This window comes from Protopterus annectens, chromosome 3.part0, assembly GCF_019279795.1.
Source record: "Protopterus annectens isolate FY-2018-M chromosome 3.part0, PAN1.0, whole genome shotgun sequence".
Lineage (NCBI taxonomy): Eukaryota > Metazoa > Chordata > Ceratodontiformes > Protopteridae > Protopterus > Protopterus annectens.
In genome coordinates, this window is record NC_056731.1 from 1,447,941,958 (window position 1) to 1,447,962,051 (window position 20,094).

The following is a 20,094-nucleotide window of genomic DNA, read 5'->3' on the forward strand; positions in this document are numbered from 1 at the left end:
TGTATATATTTGCTTAGTCCTGCTGACCTTCATTCCTCTCCACTCTAGAACATATCTACACCTCTCCAGCGTCTCCTCAACCTGTTCACTACTCTCTCTCTACAAATCACAATGTCATCCGCAAACATCATAGTTCACTGGAACTCCTGTCTGATGTTGTCCCGTCTGATTTTCAGCCCTCTACCTTACCACAAATTACATGGCAATAATGAACAAGCATGGTGTAATATTTTAAGATGAATTTTTGGCATACTGCAGTTTCATATATAAAGCATATCTATGTGCACATTATGTAAATAGTGTTTGTTACTCTACAGAAACAACTTTATATTTAAATAGTCAAGTGTTGCAAGATGATTATCATGAGCTCTCTAAGGACTCTGAAAGCATTTATTTGCGTTCTTATTCTTTTGTGTACTCTGCCCATCTTTTTCAAGACATGAGGAACATATATTTTTTTTGTTTCCTGTTACCTGATGGTTTTGTGGTGAGTGATAGGCAAGCAGCAGCTGCATATAAGTAGCACCACTCAATGAGAGCTACATTTACTTTATATTTAAATGATCCAGTGTTGCAAGGCTATCAGTCGAGTCCTTATAAGGAGTTTGAAAGTATTTATTTAATTGTATTCTTTTGTGTGCTTTCCATTGATATTTTCAAGACATGAGATACACATATTTTGTTTTCTTTTACCTGGTGATTTTGTGATGATTGATAGGTGTTCAACCTCTCAGGCGGACAACAGCTGCATACAAGTAGCTCCATTCATCTGGTGGATGTGAGTTCAGTGCATGGTGTATCTTTGATGATTTAATGACTGAGCTTTGGGTATTTGATGTATTTATAACATTAGTAAAGTTAAAATATCTGCCTAGGGAAAGTTTTAAAACTTCTTAATAACATATTAGTAGTTAGACTTAAAAAATACTGTTGAACAGTTTGCGTTATTGTATATTATTTTAACTATTTTTTTTTAAAATATCTAAACTCAATCTATATGTAATCTCACTGCTAATGCTTATCTGGATAGATGAATAATATCTACAGACTACGCTAGTATTATTCATATTAACATACTGTATAAATAATTCTTTTTAAGTTTTAACCTAGAAAATATCTAAGTTACTAGTTACATATCCTTTATCAAATAGTTGGAGGATTAAACTGTTTTTAATATCAATTTTACTTAATAGTGGCTGTTGAAGGAATAATGGAGTCTTTAAACGCTTGCATACTTGAAGATCTGATTAGAAGTCATTATTTAACCGAATGTGGAAATTGCTGAGTATAGTTGAAGAACACACAAGAGTGATTTTGTCTTAAAGATGATAGGAACTTGAAAAGTTCACCTTTCATTGCAAATACGTTGTCTAACTGTAGTCTATATCCTGCAATTACAATAGTGAATAAGAATACTTGAAATAAGGTTAACTTGGATAAATCAAAATTATTACATGACAGGAAGTTATCATCTGCTGAACAGGATAATATTACAGGCTGGGGTGAATGCCTAAATGGTAATATTGAAGAGTGCATTGACAAAAACATTACTATTAGGAAGAGAAGTAGAAAAGTTAGTGAGGAATTACAGCCTGAAGAAACAAAACCTATTAGAAAATATAAATCTTTTAATAAAGGTGTCACGAATAATAATACTACATTAAGAGATTCACATCATGAAATTTTAGTAGAAATTCCATGCAATGATCTACTGTAAGGCACTTATGGAAATTATACAGAGATGGAATTACTATCTCAGCACTCCTTGGATTGAAACTTATTGACATTAGCAAGTTAATAAAGGGGTTTTCATGGAGGTATGGCATGTTTATTATTCATGCTGGAGTAAATGACCTAAGACATACCCCACTTAACCATATGAAGAATTCTTTATTTGATACTGTAGAATATTTGGAAAGCAATAGAATTCAGTGTGTTTTACACAAGATTATTCCATCACTATCTTAGTTAGATTATGCCAGTATTCATAGTCGTTAACGTAAATGCATTAGGGAATTTGGGGTGAGTGCAAACAGGTGCAGCTGAGCCATGATTCATAGATTCATATGTAAATTTGCTGTGTCCTCAAATGTAAGTATGCAAATGAGAAGATAATGAGATGGAAATGAGAAGTGACATAAATGTTCCTATGCTAATTAAAGCTATTTTACACCATTTGCAAATCATACTCCGTTTTCTCACATTCCCCCTTTTGTCACAGATGCAGGTATAGAAAAGTGAAGCCTTGCCCAATATTGTATATCAAGGTTACAACTGTTGAAAATGCTATCTCTTGTGGTGAACTTCACTATTTCTTCTTCAAAGTTGCTTGTTGTATACAGGACAAAATCACTTGTGCCCAGCGGTGCTCGCCCACCAAAAAGGGGGAAATATAAGTAAAGGATTACTCATTATTGCTTTAATAATCAAAAAATCCTTGCTAGGTTTACAATGGACATGGACATAAGGATATTAGTGGCCATGTTTGACCCCCCCCCATAGGGGCACTGGAGGAATACATGGACTTGCTATTTCTGTGGACACCAAAGTATGTTTAGCCCTCCTCACTATACTTGCTACGTGGATCTTCCAGAGATAGTACACCTTGAGAATCTGTCAGGCTTCTGCTTCAAGGATACTGAAGGAGTTCCTGGATGTAGTCTTAGCAAATGTGGATCAGCACGTCTATTTCCCAGTGTCACCTCAGGCCCAAGCTCAGACTGTGCATGCTTTTTGTGGGATGGCACATTTCCCTGAGGTATTCAGTGCAATAGATTGCACCCATGTCACAGTTAGTGTCCCTCTTGATCCACAGTGTGATCAATACCACAACAGGAAGGGATTACATTCCAGCAATTTCTAGACAGTGTTTAATGCATGGGAGTGCATCACCATTGCCTCGGCCTAACATCTTGGCAGTGCATGATTCCCATATTTAGCACACTAGCTCACTTTATACCTCTTCATACATGGTGGGATGCCCAGTGGTAATCTTATTGGCAAGCTGAATTTTTTTAAGTACTTATTCATGTTAAACATAATTGCTGTATATTAATATGTTTTTTGTCTTCCTTCCCCTTCTTCTCTCTCTCTCTCTCTTTTTTTTTTGTAAGGGGATGCCAGATATCTACTGAAACAATGACTCATGACTCCAGTGAGAAATTCATCTGGATCTGCAGAGGAGAAACATAACACAGCCCTGTCCCAAACCTGTATCATGACTGAGAGGGTGTTTAGCCTCCTGAAGAGTCATTTCAGGTGCCCAGATGAGTCAGAAGGTTCCCTTCAGAATGACCAATTACTGTGTGTAGGATATTCCCTGCCCGTATCATGACTGAGAGGGTGTTTAGCCTCCTGAAGAGTCATTTCAGGTGCCCAGATGAGTCAGAAGGTTCCCTTCAGTATGACCAATTACTGTGTGTAGGATATTCCCTGCCTGTTGCATTCTGTATAATATGATTATGCACTGGTCTGGTGGTGAAGTGACCCATGCTGTCACTGCAGATCACATTTCTAATCCCACAGTGATGAATGATGACCAGCTGGCAGCAGTAGTAGGGGACCCCATGCTGCAGGCTCATGCACAGTATGTGGCTACACACGTTAAGAGGTGGTGTCTAGTCTAGAACTATGGACTAGGGCATTCAGGTTATTGTTTCCTTATAAAAAAAAAACAGAGCATAATTGATGCATGTCTGTGGGCAATGCTGTGTGGTGCATGAGCTACTGTCACTGTTAGTCTGATATTCTCTCTCATCTTAAAATAGTTTTTTAGTAGTAGCTGTTTGTGAGTGCTCACTGATTCCTGTGCAGTGATGCTAAAAGGCAGCAAATGAATAAATAAGTCAACAGCTGCACATGCTGTATTTAATAACTGTTTATTTATTTATTTGGTATGCACTACAAAGTGGTACTGTCAGCAGCAGAAATGCACCTTTCTTTTCCAATTCTCCATAAAGAATTATGTTGCACTATATATATCAGATATCTTTCTTACTGTCATTAAAATATTTATGAGGTCAGAAACTGGCTTCATTTGTGCCGTGAGAAGATTGTACTGGCAACAATTAAGTGTATATAGCAGGAGGATTATTTCAATGTGTCATTTCTGTATGATGTAGTGGACCTGGAACCTGTTGGCTCATTGCTATTCTGATTTTTTATCTGACTGTAAGGATATGGAATAATAATGCCTGTATCATTGCTTTTTGGCCCAGTGTTAAGTTATGTACTTAACAGATGTACATGGATTTCCCTCCTCCCCATAATACAGTTACATTTAAACACAAATTTACAAGATTGCAATTTCAGAATATGGTAAAAGAATATCTGGAAAGGGAATAATTTGGCATATATGGCCACTTCAACCCCCCCCCCCCCACCTCCAACTAAACCTTATTTTCATTACACAGACATACATATCAACAAATATAAGTCACAGAAGGTCCAAATCAAATGAGATATTATATACATCTATTGATAAACCTGGTGATGGTGCATCTGATCCTGTCAATGGGCTACCATAAGGACTGTAAGGTAAGTTAATGTGATAGTGTGATCTAGAGGAGGAAGGTGATCCTCCTGCCACTGTCCTGACAGTGCTTCATGACCTTGACCTTGAACATGAGCTTCTCCTAGGTGTAGATGACCATTGATATGGCTGTGAAAAATGTGTTGTGATTGCTCACTGTGGCTGCTAACATTAATGTCTTGACAGCCAGTGTTAGCTTCATGGGATCTTACCTCACATTTCAAGACCCTGTCCCCTTCCCCTGGTAAAACTAAATACAGCTTGACTCTGGTATGTCCAAACCAGTGTACGAATTGAGGCTGCAGCCATTGCCTGGTGTACTACCATACTATGCATTGGTGAAACTATGGCATCATCCATGCTGTCTGCCAATTCAAAGTACCATTTGAAATCTTCACGCATACTCTGTAGGGCCCTAACCATTTCTAGGTGACTCTCTGTTGCACTGGTTTGAACCCTAACCATGTCATGGCACATTTCCTGTTGTGCAGTGAATGCATTACATGTTTTATTTTCTGAGTTTGTTCAAAATAATTTCTGTGCTTAGCACCTCCTTGTAATGTTGTCACTGCTGGCAATGTGGCCTCAGACTGCCTGCCTGCCTTCACCCTCAAACTGTTCTTCTGCATGTGGGGATACCTTCTGTAGACATGCAGTTTATTCCTGATGTATACGTATGAGTGGAATATCGGCCTTTGTTTGACTTTGAGATGCAGTGCCAATTTCCATAGAATCAGAAACATATTGTGAGGTTAGAGAACCTGCCATTACATTGGGAAACTGCCTGCCACTTCTTTCAGGTTGCCTCAAAACGCAACTACATCATCATCAGCAGCAGCAGCAGCAGCAGCATGCGTTCTACTGCTGACTTCATCCAGATTATTGGTACAGTTGAATTATTTGTTTCTGATGCTGAATCTGTAAAATAAATCATTAAAATACATTAACAGCAGTGCAACAGCATTAGGTATAGCATGCTTACAAGATGGGGAGGCACTTAACATGACGTTTGCTTTCATTTTCATTAGCTGCTAATGAGCAAGGATGGCCTAATAATAAATTGTGACGTTTAATTACAGCACTGTTTGTCACCATTTAATGTTACATATTTGCAAGGTGTATACTTTAAGCTAGTCTTTAGGAGCTGATGAATGCAAATGCTTTGCAGACTTTAGTTTGATGGAACAGTGCCCACTCCACCTCTAATTATTCCAGTTACAACATCTTCTATATCATAGTCATCCTCACATATGGACAGTAGGAATTCATCATCTGGTGTTAATAAGATTCAGTGGTCTCCCCGTGGTGGTCCTGGAAATTGTATTCTTCCTGGCCTTGCTTCTGATAAATCCTATCATGTCATTTGCCCCTTTCTTGCACTGTGCCTGAGATCTGTTTCTGCCTCCATCTGCATTGATTTCAACAACTACTTGGCTCTATGCTTTGCTCCTCTCAGCTTGTTTGGACCCCCTTTACCAAACAGCAGTTTGCCATATGTCCTACGTGCTGCCATGAGAACATGCTTTTCCTTATGGCTAAAGTCATCGTATCTATGCCCGGATCCCTTTTTCTCCATCTGTATTAAACAGAAAAATAAATAAATAAAAGGGCTATGCTCAGATGCCACAGTACTGTCTGCTTGACATCAGCAGTTAAGCTATAAACCACTGACCTGCTTTTCCTGCCACCAACATAAATACATAAATAAACAAAAAGAAATGTGATTTTGATGTGTACCACAACCTCAGCTTATTCAATACTGATGAAAGTAATTACACCTTCATTAAAATGCAGTATCGTCTGCCATAGTCAGGTATTCCTCCTGCACTGACAATAGTAAAACAACATTTCACTGCACATCTATATTTCTGTCTTCTGCATGGTACACATTCCCAACTGCAATATAGAAGTACTGTAATGATGTTTTCTTCACTTATTACATTTTCATTGAACAGCACCACGTCAAACTTGCAAGTATTTCCCCATAATTAAACAGTCATTCAATATTAAGTCTAAAAGTACAATCCGGTTCAAAATGCATTGCAATTTACCTTTACAACATTATCACATCAACTGTTAATTGGTTGTTAATAACAATTAATTTATAATTGTTTTCTTACTTTTTGATGTCTGAGTTATCCTATGTAATCTGTCCTCTCTCTCAGCTATTTGCAAATCAATATGGCACAGCTCAGTCTCATGTCAAATTCAAGGTGATTTATACATTTAATATGCAAATTAGGCTAATTTATATAAATGGCTATGAGCTGTAGTATAATGCAAACATGTTACGAAATAGATCAGTATGTTTTGGATTTTCACTGATTGTGAACACATATGACACTTTACATGAATGAATCTAAAATGCCATGAACACACTGCAGATGTTTACGAACTTCACAACACCATTTACACATGCTGCTTGGCTGAAACTAACCAATATAAGGATATAGTAGTAACATTCAAACCTGTGTCATCTGAATGTCAAGATGCAATGAATCTGAAGGTTAATCCCTGGCCATCCAAATCTGTATATCACACCCAAACACGTAATACACATAAAAAAGTCCTAGAAATACTTCATCATGTTAATACTGACATTTATTTCTCCACTACCTATTAAAAAATGGCAAATAAAAAGAAAAAAAAGAATATGTCCTACTTTGATGCATGAAACCAAATGCTGCTAAACTCAGACATAAGAAAAATGTAAAAGTTATGAGGAAATATTACTGACAACACCTAGTTGTTACAGGTAAATTTAGAAGTAATCCATTAGTAATTGTATGGTCTGGTAAATGTTTCCTTTAAGAAAAAAAAGTGTTAAACAAAGACATTTTTGTTACATCAAACCTGCAAATGTTATCAGTACCTGGTCTAATGAGCATGCTAGTAAAAAAGGTTCAATCAAGATGATGTCACACCCAACGGGGAGGTTTCTAACCCTGCTTAATACAGCCTTCACCATACTTTCCTTAATCAGGTTCTGGCTCTTCAGATGATGGTAGCACCTCTAAAGGCATGAGGGCTCACTCCTGGCTGGTCTGAGAAAGATATCTTAATAATACTCTACCTTTTGCATGACTTATACCTAGAGAAGATCCAAGTATGCAAGCATACCATTACTTGGAAAACAATCAATATCTGGCAGGAGATGGGTGACCACCTCTCAACCCTGACAGGTATAGTCAGCAGTGCTGTCACAGGTATAACAACTTGCAAAAGCTTAATGTTGACCAGCTGGCAAGTGGGTTGATCAGGTTTGGGCAAGAAGGCCAGAGTTCTACAGTAAGTGCAATTTTTAATCCATATATAACTGTGTGTGTGTGTGTGTGTGTGTGTGTGTGTGTGTGTGTGTGTGTGTGTGTGTGTGTGTGTGTGTGTGTGTGTGTGTGTGTGTATATATATATATATATATATATATATATATATATATATATATATATATATATATATATATATATATATACATATATATATATATATATATATATATATATATATATATATATATATATATCCTACATATGCTCGACAGCATCTTTCACAGAATCCCAATTTGGTGAGCATACTTGCGCAAAAGTGCTGTTCACCGAAGCAGCACTTTCGCGTAAGTATGCTTGTTGTTCCAGTCGTACTACGGTGTGGTAAGGGAAAATTCCCTTTTGCCCAATGTAGTGTGACCTCAGATTGAGAATATTAAATTAGGGGGGTGTGGAGGGCACAGCTACCCTGCATTCAAGTAGATTTTGTGTTTTTTTTTTTAACATAGTTTAACGAAAGCGCTTTTTCAATGAAAGCGCTTTTGTTAAAGTGTGTATGGTGGTAATGGATTTGGGCTTTTGAACTTTCATTCAAAAGTCCTAGATATATATATGTATATATATATATATATATATATATATATATATATATATATATATATAAATACAAAAGAGGAGTAGAAGAAGTGGCACAAGTACATGTACTTCAAAAGTCAGTTATCTTAACCTGCAAATATGTACTTGAGGTGACATTCTGAAATGCATGAAAAATAAATATATAAATATACATATATTCATAGGTATCACAACGGATAAGAAACTAAGAGTAGTGCTACTCAACGCCAGAAGTCTAAACCTCAAGATGCACGCACTCGAAACTCTCATTAGCATGGAGAACATCGATATCTGTGCAGTAAAAGAAACCTGGTTCAGGGCTCCCGAGAGCACCCCAGTACTACCAGGTTATACCTCATACCATGCTTTTCGGCCCCAAAACTTGGACCGAACCACAAAAGGAGGGGGAGTATCGATATTCATCAAAGATACCCACACCTCCAGGTTGGTGGCAAAGCACGAAGCATCAGAGACTATCCATGTGCAACTAACAGTGGGTAAAACGGCCTTCCAGTTTATAGCCTGCTACAGACCACCCTCCCAAACCCAGGAACCCCACTCGGCCTTCCTGAGAACACTGGAAAATATGTAGGTCTCTCCAAACACCATTATACTGGGCGACTTCAACTACCCAAACATAGACTGGGAGCATTACTCTAGCTCCAACACCCTAGCCCAAAGGTTCCTAGAATTTATAAACTCAAATGCTATGGAACAACTTGTTACCACTCCCACAAGAGGGTAAAACATACTGGACCTGATCATCACCAACATGGGGACTCTATGCTCCAGACCAGAAGTGTATCCCTCACTGGTAAGATCAGACCATGAACTAATCTCACTGGATATTCACATCCCAACCCCACCCCCTGCCCAGAAAACCACAGTGAAAAACTTCTCTAAAGCAAATTTCACACTCCACAAAACCGAGGTGGAATCCTTCAAAGCCCCTGGGCCTGTGGAAAATACATCCCAGACCACAGAATCCTTTATAAACGCATTCTATGAACACCTTCAGGAATGCATGGATCATGCGATCCCAAATAAAACCAAGACCCAATCCTCCAAAGGCAGACGTCCTGTCTGGTGGACCCCAGCCATAAACAAACTATACAATAGAAGGAGGAAGCTACTAAATGATAGAGCAAAATCCCAAAAAGGGAAGGCATCACTGATCAGTATTAGCAAAAAACTACAGGCACTCATAAAATTGTCTAAGGCCAGCTTTGAGAGAAAAATTGCACAGGACACTAAGGATAATCACAAGGCTTTCTTTAGTTATGTTAGGAACCTGGGTGGTAATTCCCAGATATGCTCAGAATTAGTCCAAAATGACAAAAAATACACCGAACCCACAGACATTGCCAACATCCTAGCTGACAGGTTCAGCGCAAACTTCTCCCCCCCCCCGCTCCCCACCAAAAGGGCAAATATCTATCCCAACAGAGTGCTGCCCCCCTGACATCTCAGATGCTCAGGTAAGAGCCGCCCTCTCCAAAGCAAAAAACACAGCATCAGTGGGACCAGATGGTGTCCCAGGCTGCGTCCTACATGAACTCCAAGAAGAGCTAAACCCAAACTTAAAACTACTGTTCAATCTCAGCCTTACTACAGGATATGTGCCCAAAGAGTGGCGTACAGCAACAGTGGTCCCTCTCCATAAAGGTGGTGCATCAACGGATCCTGGAAACTATCGCCCCATAAGCCTGACTAGCTTGGTCTGCAAAGCTATGGAAAGGATCATCATGGACCTCATAAATAAAGATATTGGGGACCTACAGACACTGGATCCTACCCAGTTCGGCTTTGATAAGGGCAGATCCTGCCTCTTAAACCTGGTTGATTTCTTTGAAACAGTCACCAAGGCCATTGACGAGGGGAAGGTGGTCCACACAGCCTACCTGGACCTTGCAAAAACCTTCGATACAATACCCCACTCGGGCATTATAGATAAGCTCACCAGCTTAAATAAAAACCCCTATGTCACTAGATGGATTGCAAACTGGCTCAAGGACAGAACCCACATGGTTAGAATTGCTGGAGCCATGTCAGACTCCAAACCAGTTACAAGTGGTGTCCCACAAGGCTCAGTCCTGGGACCTCTCTTGTTCGGTATATATTTCTCGGAGGTACAGGCCAACACGGAAGGACTGTGGCTGACCAAGTTTGCAGATGACTGCAAACTGGGCGCCATAATCAACTTTCCAGCTGACACAAGCATCCTCCAAAAGGGCCTCATAGAAACAGACAACTGGTGCCAGAGCCATGGCCTCAAGCTAAATGCCAAAAAGTGTATAGTCATCACCTTTGGCAAAAACAAAGTGCCCACAAATGACCACATAGGTGGTAATCCATTAAGTACAGAAGAAGTAATTAGGGACCTGGGGACCCAAGTTGATAGCAATCTCTCATTTGACAACCACGTGGCCAAAGTGGTTAGAAAAACATTTTATATAGCCCACCTAATCATGAAGGGATTCACATCTAGATCAGGGGAGGTCATCGTGCCTCTTTACTCATCCCTCATCAGGCCCATAATTGAGTACAATGCCCCTTTTGGGATGTACCTTACCAGACATCTGCAGCAACTGGAAAGACCCCAAAAGTACCTCATCAAGAGGATCAAAGGGCTCAAACAGATGCCATATGCTGCCCGGTTAAAGAAAATCCAGCTCTACTCAGTGGCATACCACCTGTTCAGAGGCGATCTGTGCCTGACATATAAAGCCATATCCAACCTGGAATTAATGGACATGCTGCACCTCAGAAAATCCAAATCCCATCGAGCTACGCACTCGAGAGACTTGAACCTCAGCACTGAAATAAATAGGACATGCTGGAGGGACAGATTCATAACCCAGAGGCTCCTTTCACTCTGGAATAAAATCCCAGTCCAGGTTAGGCAGAGTCCCTCATTGACTCTCTTCAAGAGGAATCTTGATGAGTGGATGGGAGATCGTAGGTTTACCCCGGGTATCTCTTCTGTGTCACTGTTAGACAGAGGCACAGTATACTAACCTCGAAAAAGGGCATAGCAAAATAAATTTAAAATGGGTGGCGAAAGCCAAACACATTCTGGCTAGGCTTATAAATGCCCTAGGGCAGATAGCCTAGTATGAACCTATGAACCTATGAACCTATAATAAGACAGCCAACTGTTCATGACAGAGAAAACACTGCTATGAGTTAAGAGGTTACAGTAATAAATGAAAATGCCAGTAAAGAATATGAATAAAGTAATCTGTACAGGTAATTCTGTAAATATTAGTAATGCTCAAATATCAGTAATGCTGCCTGAGTGTAATACAGTTATGAAATAGAACTTGCATTTACAAATGTAAAGAATTGTCTAGCATTGCATTTAAAAAGTTGTAAGACCTTATTTAATTATAAGAAAACAGTTTCTGTGATAGAGAGAACCAAATATAAGTAAAAAGGATTGCTGAACTTGTTTGTTCATAAGTATTTCTTCATTATTGTACACTAGACAAAGTTCTGCAGAAAAGGAAATTCACACTTTTTTGAATTTTTACATTTCAGCATTTGCAATTCAGGTTTTCCACAGAGTAACACATGCATTTTTCAAACAAAAGGCTAACCTGCATTCATACTCCCTTAGTACACAATGCAATAGAATATTTAATTGCTGTATTTTAATAATACGCACAATGTATTCATTCAACCACTACAATCAGGACAAGAGAAAAAAGAAATGATTACAGGGAATATAAGACATATGTGCATATGTGGAATACAGTCAAATACAGATAAACAAGATTATACATATCTCTTACTTCTAGTTGATGAAGAGATCACGTATAATGCCCAACAGGAGAAGAGAAGAATGAAGAGGCTGGTGGAATCTTCTGGTAAGAGTAGCAGGTGTCCATAAAGTATTTATTACTTAACTAAGCATAATACAAATTATTATACATAATTCAGGGTAGCATAAACAGCAGTCGAGCAATGCTTTTAAAACTGATATTAGTGGTAATCCTGCTAACAACTATTGTTATACCTTTGCAGCTGAAAGAAATGCAAATGAAGACTGTAGCAGATAGCGGAAAATGTGTTATACTGTAATTTTTAACCATGATGGACTGCAGTAGTTATTTTTTCATGTTTGATGTATGTGTACTGTAAAATATGTTTGAAAAGTACAGAATTGAAACAAAATCCTTTTGAAAGAAAAATAATCCCTTGCCATTTCAATTCATCACAAGTCTACATAAGCACTACTGTTACACATTCGCCCAAGTTATACAAGCACTTCCCCAATCACTTCACCCCAACTATATGCATAAGCACATCCTGTGCTCATCTAGTGCTGTCCTCATAATCTCAGAGTGGAGGCTCTGATCCTGCAGGCTGGAAAGTCTCACTGAATGGGACTTCGGAGTTTGGTGGAGGATGTACTGGAAAAGGTAGTGGACAGGAAAATTACACCAGATGAAGCCTCTCTTCAGTGTGTAGAAGACACACATCCAGTTGGTGCTGACCACTGTGCCAACAGCACAGGCCCCTATCTCCTCAACATCAGGGACCTTCACTACAACACTGTCAGTGGACGGGTTTGAGGCTCTGTGAACTGGGTACACAGTTGGGATTTCCTCAGCTCTTCTCCCCTTACTATTTTCCCTTCATTCTCTCCCCTATTTCCCAGCCATACTACACTCTCCTACAAAATAGACTTTTGAACAATGTGGGGGGGGGGGGGTCTATCCTGCAACAAACATAGTGCCCATCCAATCCAAGAGTGTTTGAGCTGGGAGAGGTGGATGTTTCCCTTCTGTATTCACCTCTGTTTTTCTGGATCTATATCATCAGATCAAATGTTGAAAATCTGGAATGCTCTAAAGTGCAAAAATGCTGGAATTCATACTCCTTATTGTGGGAGGGCTGCACCCCCCCACCACCACCACCACTAAATATATATTCCAGCTCCAAGATCACACTACAGTGAGGAAAGAGCAAATATTCTAATCTTCACTGTACTGCGATCTCAAAAAAAGCACTTTGAGTTCTAGCATTTTCACTCTTTAGAGTGTTTGAGATTCTCAACATTCGATCTGATGATATAGACCCATTCTCCTCCCCTTTTTTCAAGCTGTCTTATCATCCTCCTTTCTTGTCTTTAATGAAACCATCAGTGTATCCACAAAAGGATACCCTTATATGAAATTACCTATATGAAACAGTTCTAACCCCTTTATTTTAAAAAAAAAAAAACATTTATAGCTGCTGCACAGTCCACAGCTTTGTTATAATGCTTTTAGCATGACAGAGTTCAGGAACACTTGCCCATGATATGCTAAGGCACATACCATTTACAATTCCATGAAATACTTTAAACGTATAAAAAGGCAAACTTTGCACAACTGACTAGTTTAGAAAATGAGTGTGATTACAGAAATTGCTTTACTTTTCCATATTCAATGCAACTACTTTATGTTGACCTTATTTGCATATCCTCGTAGCTCTACTGTTTGCAGATACACACTGTGCATAAGCACAACCCTGGACTATGAATATCACCCTACTTATTTATGAATGCACACATGTTTAACAGTTAGCTAAGGCAGTTAACCTTAGTATGTAATATTAAACTTGCTAAGTACTGGGAATATTGTGTTTTGGACTGAAGGTTATTTTCAATTATATGAAGCTCCATATAAGTTTAAATGAAGCATATGTAGCTGAAAAATTATCTGAATGCAAAAAAAGTTCAACACTAGACCTGACCGAGTTAAAAATATTATTTTTATACTAGAGTCCAGGAAATAAATAAGATGAACTTGTTTGTATAATAGCAGAAAGCATTATAAATTGGCAGCAGTTGTTGAATCTTGGAACTCTGTAGACCTTAATATTAAGGATTTTACAAAGTATGAATGTTTGGCAGAGAGTTATCAGGGTGGTGGGACAACAGTTTAGCTCAATAGCACAATTCCCTCTGTACTTACTAAGAAACTGACATAGAAACTGTAATAGCATAAATGAAGGACACCACTAGTAACAGAATAATGTATGTTGTAGTATGTTATGCATCATCTTCCCTTGAGTGTTTTAGACCAGTGGGACTTTTTAGATGAGTTTGTAAGGCACCTTAATTATAGTCATATCATACTTCTGGGTAACTTTAATTACCCAGGTATTTCATGGACAAACTATACAACAAACACTTAATTTGAAAGGGAGTTTATTAATATGAGAACATTTAAAAACATGACTCAATCGGTTTCAAAAGGAACTAGAGGAAGAAACATACTTGACTTAGTCATAACTACAATTTCAAAGAAACTGCATCCTTGAAAGGAAAAATAAGCGACCTAGAAGCAGGAGGTAAACACAGTAACTGTTCTTCAAATGTTTTCCAAATATATTAGATGTTATTAAGATGTTGTCTTCCAACCAAAAGCTAAAGAGTCCCCCATAAAGAAAGGGTACACAGAACACTTTATATAAAGTTGGCTTCAGATTCTCTTGTACTACTCTAAATCCAATGATTAAAACTCAAAATAAAGAAAATATAAGATCCTTAAAACTGCCAAGAAAAAACAATTCACTTGTCAAATTTGGCAGCTGAAGTGCTCTCCAGATATCTCTGTGAAATATAAATTAGCAAATCTACCAGTTCCTCATTAAAAATAACATTTGATTGTAGATGTTTTCATCTAAACTGAGCAAAACAAAAGTTATTTTATCAAGATATTTGTATTCCTGTCTGACTGAAAGTGTATAATTGACCATTTCTGTAGTCAATCAGTGAAAACATTCTTCCTTTCTTGAATTTTTGCTTTTGGCATTTTTGCTACAGCTTATTATTTTGCTAGAAAAGTTATTAAAACTGTTAAAAGATGGTGTATCCTGCTAGACAATCACTTTGTTTTACCATTACCTTACTCTAAATCATTTATCATTTACAGTATTTCTTTTATACCGTTATTTGATTTCAAGTCAGTGAACTGCTAGATTCCTTTCCCAGCTCATTACTGTCATTTAATCATTCAGTTAAGTCTGACTGTTCAAGATCTCATGAGAATTAACACACCAGGCCTGTCTGTCAACAACTCATCTTTTTAAAGTTCTTGCACATTTATATTCCTTACCTCAGAAATGCCATCTATCCATCTTAGCCTCTTTTACCATCGTTTTCTTTTAACTTTGATATTGTCTGTCATTGTCTGCTGTTGTAAATTTTCTCTTCACAAACAGTGACCAAAGTAAAAGGATTTTACTTTTACTATCAGACTTTCAGATGAATAGTCTGGGTTTATTTCCTTAACTATTGACTGATTTGATCTTCTTGCAGTCCATGAAGGTCTCAAAGTTTTCATTGTAATTTAATAAAGATGTCTTAAAAAAATTTCCATCCAACACCACATTACATATCCATCATCTTTCCAGTCTATAACCTTATTTATATGTCACCAACCCAAATCCGTATATCACTATTAGGAAAACCATATCTTTCACTCTATAGACATTTGTTGCTTTTTACAGTCTTGCTTGTTTTTGATATAGGTTTCCTTCTGATAAACAAGGATCTTTTAGTTTCATGGCTGCAGTTAGCATCTGCTAATCTCTTTCAGCCTAGTGTAATAAAAACTTTCAATATTTCTATTTCATTCCCCTCTATTTGAAAATAATTGATAGAGGTTTTTATATATATATATATATATATATATATATATATATATATATATATATATAGCTCTAATAAAATACATTGAATCTCATTAGTCGACATCTGCTTAACTGACAGAATATGGACAACTGCACAGACAGTTGACAGGTGTGCAAGATCGCACATTTCTCGGGATACGGAAGTATGCCCTTTCCATGAGACTGTGTGATCTCGGAGTTAGTATATATAATTAGCAGGGGATGTCGGGTGATTTTTTCTTTTCTTTTCTTTTTTTTAAGTTTAAGTTTGGCATATGCCGAGATTGTTGCCCGGTGCATGCATAGTAGTGTGTTAACATTTGCAAAGTCGATTTTTTGTGGTTAACTTTGTAAACATTGATCTTTGGGTGATTCATTTAATTTTGGTAGATCTCTCTTTCTCTTTCTCTCTCTTTATATATATATATATATATATATATATATACATATATATATATATATATATATATATATATATATATATATATATATATATATATATATATATATATATATATATATATATATATATATATATAGACAACACCACACAACACCACACAAGCGACACAAACACAAACACATCCCATAACATACAAAACACAAAAACACACATAACCGTAATACAAATACACACACACACACAAACCACACACACAAAACACATCCCCATTCCACAAACCACACACAACACACAAACACACCACACACACACCAACACACAGCCCACAAAACACTAACCCTAAGGTCCCACACACATCACACACACTCTACTCACCCGCTTCCCTCCTTAACTTACCTACTTAACCCCTACTCCTTCACCCCTCCCTAACTACAACTCACTTAACCCCCTTATCGCCTCCCTAAAACCTAACTCACTTAACCCACCCCCCTATCGCCCCTAAACCCTAACTCGACCCGTTAATGGCCACCCAGCCTACTCGCATGCCTCATCCCCCGTCATTCGTGCTTTCGGCATTGTCATGTGTCGTGTCATCTCGTGTCGTGTCGTTGTTCTGCCGCGTTTCGCTTCGGTCTTCTTCTTCGGTCTTTCTCTCTTCTGAGCCGATTCCGCTGTCGGTCTTCCTGCGCTGTGCTTGAGTCAGGTAGAACCATATATATATATATATATATATGAGATCCGTACAGATCCCTGACTGCACTTTCTACCGAAACCTTAATCAGCGAACATACTTAACCGAAAGTGCTGTTCATCAAAGCAGCACTTTCGGGTAAGTATGTTTGCTGTGCTGGACGTACTACTGTGTGGATAAGGGAAAATTCCCTTTTTTCCTCACTGTAGTGCAACATCAGAGTGAGAATATTAATGGAGGGGGGTGGGTGGTGCAGCCCTCCTGCATAGCAGTAGATTTAATGTTTTTTTTTTTTAACATACTTTAACAAAAGCGCTTTTTAGGTGAAAGCACTTTCATTAAAGTATGTTTGGTAATTACGGATTCGGACCTTTGAGCTTTTGATCAAAAGTCCTAGATATATATATATATATATATATATATATATATATATATATATATATAAATATGTGTACATAAATATATATATATATATATATATATATATATATATATATATATATATATATATATACAGATCTCTATCAGATGATCAGGTTTTTACAAACACAAAATTCACATATTTGGGACCATATGATTGAGTTTCTGAAAACTTGAACATCAAAAAAAGCCCCCACAATAAATCCAACATTTTTTTTACATTTTTCAGGGGGGCAAGCTCCTCTGCACTCCCCATGTTGAAGGCTGCACACTCCACACTGAAATGCACTTTCGAGTTAGTGGGACACTACTACCGTATTTTGAAATAGTGTAATTTCAATCTACAGTAGTAGACCCAAATATATATATTTAGACATGCTCATTTCACACACAACGGCAGGTTTCAAATCAAGTATTTACAGGAAGTGAACTTTTTGTAAATCCTATTACCATTTAACAAGTTGCCACCCTATATGGCAGAAAAAGAGACTAGTTAAGGAACAAGTCATCAGGGTGGTTCATATGACATCACATATGGAGGATGTGGAGGATGAGTTAACCAAGTTAAAGGAAATGTTTTTATCAAGGGGGTATTCAGAACACCGTCTGGACAGTTTGTTGTCAGATGTGTATAATGAATTAGGTAATAGGTCTAAACCTCTTTTCAGTACTGGTCTAACTAACACATCAGGATGAGACAAGCATAAATATGAATGGGCATTAATAGTTGAACACAATCAATTCTATAAGGAAATCAAAGAGATTTAAAAAAAAATGGTGTATTTTTAAAACCAACCCTGAATTGTATTGGTATTTATTTCAAACACTGCCCCAAATTTCACGAGACTCATGGAAAACAAACATGCTGCCATTTCTAAGATTTCCAAGGGCACTATTAAATGCAGACAGTGCAATCAGTCCACATATATTACAATAAAAATTGTAGGGTACATTTTTGGCTAGGCTTGTAGGGCCAATAGCCTAGTACCTACCTATGAACCTATGAACCTAAGGAACCAATTTGTGGTGTTAGTAAATATAATGAAATATAATGAAAACAAAGATTACCTTTCATGATGGTAACTGTACCACTCATAGGATAGTTTACCTAGCAATGTGCATGGGGTATCTGGCATTCTATTTTGGGAAAACTGAGCGACCTTTCAGAACATGCATTTAAGAAACATATACACATAATATTGACAACAAGAATGTAAATAATGCCCTGTATAGACATACTAACCAATATAACAGTTACAGCAAGTTTCACTTTGGTATTTTAGAAAAGATCACACTGGATCCCAGAGGGAGGACTAGAAGAATTACTTAAAAGTACGTGAAATGTACTGGCAACATATACTGCGGGATACCTTTCCATCTGGTCTGAATGACAATGTTTCAATTACACGTGTTTAACACTGAAGGTTAATAAGTTATAGCCCAAGTTTTTACAATATTTTGTTACATTTCTTATATATATATATATATATATATATATATATATATATATATATATTTTTTTTTTTACACCATTATGTTTAAATAATCAAATGTTTTGATACACTTTGTCGTCCTGCTTAGATAGATATATAAAATACTGTATAATATAATGCAAAATATAGATAGTATATATTATACATTAACTACTGGGTCAAGTCTTAGGGTTGTGCTGTGTGTGTGTGTGTATGTGTGTGTGTGTGTGTGTGTGTGTGTGTGTGTGTGTGTGTGTGTGTGTGTGTGTGTGTGTGTGTAAGCTACTTGAGCAAACACACGAAGCACTGTTTGGACAGAGAAGGGTGTATGTAGACCTTTAACTGTTGTTTGATTTTTTTTTTATATTGTACCATATGATTATTTTGAATGTTGTTTGATTTTTTTTTATATTGTACCATATGACTATTTTGAATTTAGTATAAATTTAGTATGTCAGTGTGATGACCCAACACTGGCCCAGTAATAAAAAAGCCTCAGTCCTTACCATTGGCAACAGTGGGAGAAGTACACTGGAAGAATAACAGGTACACACACAGTATTTCCAGATGCAGCTTTCTGCATCAAGAGCAATTTCCATTAAGAGCACACAGAGACCACAGTCAGTCCAGGGCTGGTTTCTCCCTCTTTCTCTAGATCCCCAGTAAGATTCCCCACTGGCACAGCTATAGAGATGAGATCTCAGCTGAGTGGCCAAGCCAAGACCTCAAGCACCCTCTCTGTTCAACCAGTTCTTCATCTCCCTGCCCAAGTAGCTGACACACACACACACACACACACACACACACACACACACACACACACACACACACACACACACACACACACACACACACACATATGGGAAAAGCACACTATAAGGTAGGTATCACTGCCACCAGCCAACTCTTATCCACTACTTTAAGGCCCTTAAGAAATGGGTGTCTAATCTTACTGTGTAATATTAATATTAATACAAATGGCAGTTTGACCAAGAGCAAGGCTATTAGCAGTGGCACACAGTGTCACCAAATAA